At 45.1% G+C, this 7,067-nt stretch overlaps 1 pseudogene; it reads left to right on the plus strand.

Annotated features, from left to right (window-relative positions):
* Nucleotides 1-713: 713 nt before the first annotated feature.
* Nucleotides 714-1,751, plus strand: LOC117063818 (annotated as a pseudogene).
* The last annotated feature ends 5,316 nt before the right edge of the window (nucleotides 1,752-7,067 follow it).

Raw genomic sequence — 7,067 nt, forward strand, 5'->3', positions numbered from 1 at the left:
ACAACCCACAGGACCATGTTGATATAAATAAGAAAGTAAATGGGTAACTTGAGAGTTTCATGAGGAACAGGATATTTACAAAGGATCAGAGAATCTCTCCCTAAAATATTTGTCATTTACTAAGGGAAAGAAAGGATAGCATTAGGCAGGGGAAGTGGGAGACACCACCTTAATCAGGGGATATAAGTGAATGTTACCACTAATGAGGCAAATGGAAACGTGCCACGTGCAAGGTCTCAGTGAGAACACAACACTCATGATATTCCTGCAAAGGGGCATCACCTGAGTTTTACCACAAGGAAACATCAGACCCACCCAAATCCAGGGACTTTCTACCAGATAACTAGCCTGTTATCTCCAAAAGCCAGGGTTGCTGTAATCCCAGCACTTTGGGAGGTGGCGGGGCGTGGATCACCTGAGGTCAGCAGTTTGAGATCAGCTTGGCCAACATCGTAAAACCCCATCTCTACTAAAAATACAAAAATTAGCTGGGTGCGGTGGCACGTGCCTGTAATCCCAGCTACTTAGGAGGCTGAGACAGGAGAATCACTTGAACCTGAGAGGAGGAGGTTGCAGTGAGCTGAGATCGTGCCACTGCACTCCAACCTGGGTGACAGAGTGAGACTCCGTCTCAAAAAAAAAAAAAAAAAAAGTCAGGGTAATGAAAGTCAAGGAAACACTAAAATTATTCAGGACTGAGGAAGACCAAAGAGATGACAGCTGAGGCAAATTGCAGGCAGGGGTCTGTAATTCAACACAGCCATGACAGCCACATCAACAATGGTGCCAAGACGGACATGCTGGGGCTGGGCACCTGGAAGTCCTCTCCAAGCCAGGTGGCCAAGGCTGTGAAGGTAGCGATCAACACTGTGTACTGCCACATCGACTGCACCCATGTGCACCAGAACGAGAACAGGAGCAGCTCAAGGAGCAGGTGGTGAGGCGCGAGTGGCTCTTCATCAGCAGCAAGCCATGGGGCATGTGCCACGAGGAGTGCCTGCGAGAGGATCCTGCTGGAAGGTGCTCAGTGGCCTGGAGCTGGACTACTTGGACCTCCACCTTATTCACTGGCCAACAGGCTGTCAGCCTGGGAAGGAATTTTCCTTGTTAGATGAATCAGGCAACTCATTCAGGGGCCGGTGAAAGCTACTGGCACCTCCAACGTCACCATCTCCCGGCGGAGAGGACCTTAAACAAACCTGGCTTAAAGTGTAAACTGGCTGGGCGTGATGGCTCATGCCTGTAATCCTAGCACTTTGGGAAGCCAAGGCGGGTGGATCACGAGGTCAGAGATCGAGACCATCCTGGCTAACATGGTGAAACTCCGTCTCTACTAAAAATACAAAAAATTTAGCCAGGCATGGTGGCACGTGCCTGTAGTCCCAGCTACTCGGGAGGCTGAGGCAGGAAAATTGCTTGAACCCAGGAGGTGGAGCTTGCAGTGAGCTGAGATCACACCACTGCACTCCGGCCTGGGCAACAGAGTGAGGCTCCATCTCAAAAAAAAAAAGTGTAAGCCAGCAGCAGTTAATCAGACTGAGCCCCACCGTAAGTCCCTAACCCAGGAGAACTTAATCCAGTACTGCCAGTCCAGAGGCAACATGGTGACTGCCTATAGCCACGTTGGCTCTCCTGACAGGCCCAGGGCCAAGCCCGAGGACCCTTCCCTCCTGGAGGACCCCAGGATCAAAGTGATTGCAGCCAAGCACAATGCAGCTGTAGCCAGGTTCTGATCTGGCTCCTCACACAGAGGAACTTGGTGGTGATCCCCACACCGGTGACACTGGAACACATTGCTGAGAACTTCAAGGTCTTTGACTCTGAGCTGAGCAACCAGGATATGACCTCCTTACTCAGCTGCAACATGAACTGAAGGGTCTGTGCCTTGCTGAGCTGAGCTTCCCCCAAGTATTACCCATTCCATGAAGAGTTTCGAAGCTGTGGATGTCTGTCTGCTCTTCCTCAAGTAACCTACGCCTGGTTTTCCCACCTCATTGTTTTCTTGCAAATGTAGTATGGCCTGTATCCCTCGGCAGTGGGGCAGCAATCTGCAGTGATTGCTGCCAGCAAGGGCTTGTCAAGCTTGATGTCAGGTCTGAAGAGCAGCATCAGTAGAGTGGAATTCTTTTCCCACTTTCTTTGCCATTTTTGCTCAGCTGAAGAAAGTACAACCTCAATACCCTTTTCTGATTAAGAAGGAGCAAAATCTGCAGAGTCAAAATAGTGCCTCTAACAGTTGAGTTTCGGCTGCTTGGAACTATAATCCTTACAGCAAGACTTCTCTTTGCCTCAAATAAAAAGTGCTTTTGTGAAAAGAAAGAGAGAGGGAAAACAGAAGGCAATATAAGACTTTGGATTGAGTCGTTTTGCTGCATAGAACATTCAGGATAATTGACAAAATGTAACGGAGGATTGAGGATGAGATGAAGGTATGTGTCTTTTAATTTTCTGATTGGAATGGTGTAGTGTGGTTATGTAGGAGATGGCCTTGTAGGAAATACATCTGAAAAATTGGGGCAAGTTGGGATATGACGTGGACAAATTACTTCCAAACGGCTTAGGAAAAAATCGTTGTGTAGTGTACTCACAATTTGAAGTTTAGAAGTTCCTTTAAGCTTGAAAGTTTCACATTTTTAACAAAAGAAAAGAAATGCTTTAGCAACAGAAACATGGCACACTTACAATAATAGGATAAATAAGCAGGTCATAGTGATCTATGACAGTTAAAAGATAATCTTTCCTGATGCATTGGCTGGCATCGTTAAGAGGATGTTTCCCTTTGGGAAATGGTATTAGGACAGTTAATATTTTACATAGTTTATTTCTTTTTTTTAAATATATAGACAGAGTCTCACTCTGTGGCCCAGGCTGGAGTGCTGTGGTGTGAACACAGCTCACTGCAGCTTCGAACTCCTGGGCTCAAGGAATCCTCCTGCCTCAGGCCCCCTAGTAACTGGGACTACAGGTGCGCTAATTTTTCAATTTTTTGTGAAGATAGGGGTCTCACTACATTGGCAAGGCTGGTCTCAAACTCCTAGAGTTAAGCAATCCTCCTACCTTGGCCTCCCAAAGTGCTGGGATTATAGGTGTGAGCCACCATGCCAGCCTTACATAATCTCAAATAGGAATTATAATAGCAGGGGGAATTGTTATTTTTCTTGTGATTTGGAATAACACAAGGGAGAATTAAAATAATAAGTGAAACAACATGAACAGACAGAGAAAAACAATAATCAGTTGCCTTTTCATAGGAATAAAGCCATCTAGAAAGGCACGTGAAGTATGTGGAATAGAGGCCAAATGCGCAGTATTGATGGAGGGGGAATCTAATGCGTCGGGAAAGGGAAAGCCATCAGGATGGGTGAGCAGAAATGATCACAGTTACTTCAGTGCACTCAGGAAAGACCGTGTAGGCCAGCCAGAATTAGGAGTGGTGGGGAGTGGAGGCGGGGAGTGGAGCCCAGCAGAACCAGGCCATGGTCTGCATTCTTGGGACCACAGAAGTGAGGTAAGCCAGGAGCAGACACAACTGGAGTCCGACCAACAAAACACAATGAGTCAGAGTCTAATCCAAACCTGTTCCATCCCTGGTTGCCAGGCGAAGGGACCCTCTCATTAGGTTCATGGACTGTAATGAGGTGAGTCACCAGAAAGTAAAGGAAACGGTAATTACAGACAGGGCCATGCGAGGTCTGGGAGGAGTTTGGTGGTCATCTGGCCCTCAGGTGAAGGAGGAACGGCGAAGGCTTTGACTTACTGAACCCGTGTACTCAAGAGAGCTGCCACGTTCTGCTGTCTGCCCCTTGCAGACCCTGATGATCCTCAGGGTTGCAAATGCCTATGGTCCCACCTGTTTTGATCCCAGCCTCCCCGTCTGGAGGGAAGATAGTCTGGGATAAGGCTGAAGAGTGCATTCCTAGAACCCAGGTACAGGTGTCCTGGGCTCCTGGGGGCCAGGTGAAGGTGTCTTAGTTCCGCACCATGTAGGCTGCAACTGCATACATGGGTCCTCTCCCTTTTGTCACCTGGAGGACAGGGCCCAGAGGAGGGTAGAGCTGACCCCAGGACAAGCTCCTAAGCAGTGGAAGCAGCTGCATGTTATTTCACTTTTTGAGGCACATCCTTCTCCTTGCAGTTCTATGTGCAGCTCCGATACACACGTCCTGTATTTGTAGCTCTAATTGGACACTCCAGGAATTCTCTGACCTCTGCGTTCTTCTGTTCCCATGTTTTCAGTAAGTCCTTTCAGTTACTTTGACAGTAGGTACAACTGCCTTTCTCAAGCAGGAAAATCTTCTCACCATTTCTCCTAAATTAGAAAGCTGTTTATACCTCATTTATGGTGTGGCAGGAGATCCCGTACATCAAAGCAATTTTCTACTAAACATTATTTACCATTTTCTATGAAATCCTAACATGCCAGGATAACCACAATTTAAATTTATTCAGAGGTCACATTTTAACACTAAGCAAATTGGAAATCTCTGAAAAGATCCCTTAAATATTCCTCTCTTCTGTCAACATTTTCAACCTGGAATGTCAACCATTTATGCATGATTTTGTGTAACTAAGACTCAAAGCACTTCAGCATTCGTGATCCGCTTTTCTAGCTTCACTGGTGCCAGCATGGCATGGCCAGGATTGCCTACACATCTGCATTCGGTATTCATTAGATGCAAAGAGCATTCATGCATAGCCTCCTAATAGATAGGGAGAGGATGGTTTTGAAAGTGTTTTAAAAATATTCTGAGGGGGAGAGAGAGAGGGTCGAAAAGGTTGAAAAACTGCCTACCAGGTACTATGTTCAAACTTGGGTGATGGGATCATTAGAAGTCCAAACTTCAGCATAATGAAATATACCCAAGTAGCAAGCCTGCACATGTTCCCCTAAATCTGAAAAAATAAAAAAAAATTCCTTTATTATGAAAACATTTTTGTTATACATACACACATGTTAGAATTAATAGACAAATTTAGCCAAGTTGTAGCATATGAAATCAACAAGCAAAATCAGTTTTGCCTGTATACATTAACAACGAACAACCAAAAATAAAATTAAGAAAACAATTCCATTTACAAAAGCATTAAGAAGAGTAAGATACGTAGCAATATAACTTAGCCAAGCAAGCAAAAGTCTTATACACTGAAAACTACAAAATGTTACTGAAAAAAATTAAAGAAGACAGTAATAAACGGAAAGACATCCTGTGTTCATGGCCGGGAAGACAATACTCTTCACATACCAATGTAACTCAAATGGTCTACAGATTCAACGCAATCTCTACCAAAATCCCAATGACATTTTTGTGGAAAAAGAATAATCCATCCTAAATTTCAGATAGAATCTCAAGGGACCCTAAAGAGTCAAAACAATCTTGAAAAGAAGTACAAAGTTGCAGGTCTCACATTTCTTGATTTCAAAACTTACCACAAATGTACAATAATCAAAAGAGCCTGCTACTGACATAAAGATAGACATATATAGGCCAGGCGCAGTGGTTCACACCTGTAATTTCTATGATTTTTTTTTTGAGGCGGGGTTTTGTTTTTGTTGCCCAGGCTGGAATGCAGTGGCATGATCTTGGCCCACTGCAACCTCCGCCTCCCAGGTTCAAGTGATTCTCCTACCTCAGCCTCCTTAGTAGCTGGGATTACAGGTGCCCACTACCATGCCCAGCTAACTTTTTTTTTTTTTTTTGTAGTTTTAGTGAAGACAGAGTTTCACCATGTTGCCCAGGCTGGTCTCGAACTTCTGACCTTAGGTGATCCACCCGCCTCAGCCTCCCAAAGTTCTGGGATTACAGGCGTGAGCTATCACGCCTGGCTGGAAGTCACAAATCCTGTGACCTCTGGCCCCATGACTCTTGAGCAGGAAGGAATTATAGACACGATGCCTGCATCTTAGCAGAGTTCAGACCCCTCCCATAGTCCAATTCTTGTGGCCTTTCATTAATCTTACAAAGGTGGTTTTCAGTCCCTGAGCAAGAGGGGGGTTAGTTTTAGTGAGAGACTATTGTCATCCTCACTTTCTAGTAAGGGTGGTTCACAGCTGTAATCCCAACACTTTGGGAGGCCGAGGTGGGCGGATCACTTAAGGTCAGGAGTTGGACACCAGCCTGACCAACATGGTGAAACCCCATCTCTACTAAAAATACAACAATTAGCCAGGCATGGTGGCAGGCACCTGTAATCCCAGCTACTTGGGAGGCTGAGGCAGTAGAATCACTTGAACCCAGGAGAAGGAGGTTGCAGTGAGCCAAGACTGCGCCACTGCACTCCAACCTGGGTGATAGAGTGAGACTTTGTCTCAAAAAAATAAGAATAATATAAAAATAAATTCCTCCCAAAGTTAGCTTGGCGTATGCCCAGGAATGACCAAGGATAGCTTGGAGGTTAGAAGCAAGACGGAGTCAACTATGTGAGATTTCTCTTACTGTCATAATTTTGCAAAGGCAATAATTGCCAAATGATCCACCAATTTTACTTCTGGGTGTATATTCAAAAGAAGTCAAAGCAGGGTCTCAAAGAGATATTTGAACCCCATATTTATAGCAACATTATTCACAGTAGCCAAAAAAAAAAAAAAAAAAAAGCCCCAAGGTCCATCAGTGGATAAATGGATAAGCAAAATGTGGCATACAATGGAATATTACTCAGCCTAAAAAAGAAAGAGTAAACTAAAAATAAAATCCTAGCTGGGCGTGGTGCCTTATGCCTGTAATCCTAGCACTTTGGGAGGCCAAGACGGGAGCATTGCTTGAACTCAGGAGTTTGAGACCAGCCTGGGCAACATGGCAAAACCCATCTCTACAAAAAATACAAAAACTTAGCTGGCCACAGTAGCGCACACCTGTGGTCCCAGCTACTCAAGAGGCTGAAACAGAAGGCTGAGCCTAGGAGGCAGAGGTTGCAGTGAGCCAAGATCGTGCTGCTGCATTCCAGCCTGGGTAATAGAGTAAGATTATCTCAAAAAAAAAAAAAAAAAAAATCGTAAATCCCCACAACTGACTGAAAGGACCCCCTCTTGGCCAAGAGGACCCCAGAAAATTCTTAAAAACTTAATTCCC

This window comes from Trachypithecus francoisi, unplaced genomic scaffold (assembly GCF_009764315.1).
Source record: "Trachypithecus francoisi isolate TF-2019V2 unplaced genomic scaffold, Tfra_2.0 Lachesis_group19, whole genome shotgun sequence".
Taxonomy (NCBI): domain Eukaryota; kingdom Metazoa; phylum Chordata; class Mammalia; order Primates; family Cercopithecidae; genus Trachypithecus; species Trachypithecus francoisi.